Source organism: the organism of the source record quoted next, unplaced genomic scaffold (assembly GCF_019419815.1).
Source record: "Pyrus x bretschneideri cultivar Hongxiangsu unplaced genomic scaffold, Pyrus_bretschneideri_v1 Contig149, whole genome shotgun sequence".
NCBI lineage: Eukaryota > Viridiplantae > Streptophyta > Magnoliopsida > Rosales > Rosaceae > Pyrus > Pyrus x bretschneideri.
The window spans coordinates 52,286-54,764 of NW_025999445.1; positions in this window are offsets into that span (position 1 = coordinate 52,286).

Sequence of the window (2,479 nt, forward strand, 5' to 3'; positions counted from 1 at the left end):
GAGGTGGATCACCATCTAGGCAAACCAACGTTCTTCATTCTCCCTGCAGCCAACTTTTACAACTTCTTTGTGCACATGCATGGCATATATGTTTTACGGACAACATTAGGGTTAGTTTACGGTACTTTTTAAGAAAAAAATAGGTATTAGTATTTTTTAATTTGAACAAGAATTTTGTAATGCAATCACGTCTACGCATAATATCTTTACCTTAATAGTGCAATAAAACATTCACAACATACCTTATTAGAGCCTGAGAGTAATAACAAAGTCATTATTATGTATTATTAATTAACTAAGACTAGCAGATGCTCACACACACGGTGTGTAAACATTTTCATCTTATTTATTTATTTTATTATGAAAGTGTGATTAGTTTTAAAAAAAATTTAAAAAAAAGTTATGAAAATTGGGACAATCATGAGCAATTGTGTTTTTTATTTTTTATTTTTAAATAGGGCATGTGATATTAACATGACTCTTATGTAACCTTAGGTTGGTGTAAAAAAAGGGTAAAATTGATGTTTATGTAATTACTAAATCGTCTATGTTTTTTTATTTTTGTTCAGTTTTGGTGTCACATCCCGGCCCGGGCGGATCACTTCCCGGGCCCGCTCCACCACCGTAGCACGATATTATCCGCTTTGGGCTCCGACCACGCCCTCACGGTTTTGTTTTTGGGAACTCACGAGCAACTTCCCAGTGGGTCACCCATCATGGGATTGCTCTAGCCCCCTTCTCGCTTAACTTCGGAGTTCCTACGGAACCCGAAGCCAGTGAGCTCCCAAAAGGCCTCGTGCTAGGTAGGGATGGGAATATACATATAAGGATCACTCCCCTGGGCGATGTGGGATCTCACAATCCACCCCCCTTAGGGGCCCGACGTCCTCGTCGGCACACACGCGACCAGGGTTAGGCTCTGATACCAAATTGTCACATCCCGGCCCCAGCGGATCACTTCCCAGGCCCGCTCCACCACTGTAGCACGATATTGTCCGCTTTGGGCCCCGACCACGCCCTCACGGTTTTGTTTTTGGGAACTCACGAGCAACTTCCCAGTGGGTCACCCATCATGGGATTGCTTTAGCCCCCTTCTCGCTTAACTTCAGAGTTCCTACGGAACCCGAAGCCAGTGAGCTCCCAAAAGGCCTCGTGGGCGATGTGGGATCTCACATTTGGTGAGAGGGTTGAAATAGTAATTTTATACGGTTTTAGTTGACAATTAGGAGTCTATTAATAAGTAGTTTAAATAATCATATTTTGACAAAAAAAAAATTAAAAACATTAAAAAAAAAACCTATAACCATATCATTATTAAGTAACTCTAGGTTGTAAAGTTTAATGATTCTTATGTAACCTTAGATTGTAAACTTTAGCAACATTTTTTAAACTTCGTTAAATATGAATGTTAACATCAATAGATCAATAGTCTTAATTATTATTATTATTATTTTAAAAGGGGGACAACTGGTGGCAAGCCACAATTATCTACACCTTCCAGGCCTGAAGAGGCTATGGAGAATTTTCACTCTGCTCGTGGCCATAGGTAAGCAGACTCACCAGCTCAAAGCATTAAACTTGGGTGTCCGTAGAATTTATGACAATATTTCATATATATATATATATTCTTTATGTGTCAGAAAACTAATTAGCAACATGGGGTGCCCAACTTCATAAAAGCACATAATGTTCCATAATTTTCAAATGTAGGATTTACATTCTTAGTATATTTGTGTGTGTGTGTGTGTGTGTAGAATTTTTTTTTTTTTTGAAGGTAACTAATTAAATTAATTAAGTAGCTGAGCTTCTTATAGGGTTGTATGACACACCCCGACCGAGATCAAGGCATGCTGCCCGTCGCGTGGAAGTGACGTAGCCATGTGCACAGTGCGGAAGCTAAAAATAATAATAAAAGTACGAACAAATAAAAACCAGCTATACACACAATAATAACATACATGTGCAAGCGAAAGTGTGAGAAACAAATTTCAGAGCACGGAAGACCTAGTGCAGTCCGGGAGAAACAACACTAAATAAACACACCCGAGGGTGGTCTTACACTGGTGATAATCTGTCAGATAAGCTGGAAAAATCCTCTGGGGAGCCACCAAAAGCGCTAGCCAAACTAGAACCTGAAGGGGCGCAAAACAGAAAGCGTGAGTGGGCAAAAACAAAGCTTTTCAAAAACCATTTCATAAACAAAGTTCTAACCCCTCGCCGTAAAACCTCTATACTTCCCAGAAAATATAATATATACATACATATAAATCATGCTCGGAAATATGCCATGCCAAATGCCTTGAAATAAAATGCAAGTACTCAGGTAATGCCAAACAGTGTCATGTAATCTGTCAGCCGGAGTCACCTAACGTGACCTGTACGGCTGAACCTAGAGCTCAAATCTCCAACTCACTGACTATACCTGCACACGAGTCAGAACCACCTAAAGTGGTCTGTACGACAGGACTGGGTGTAATAT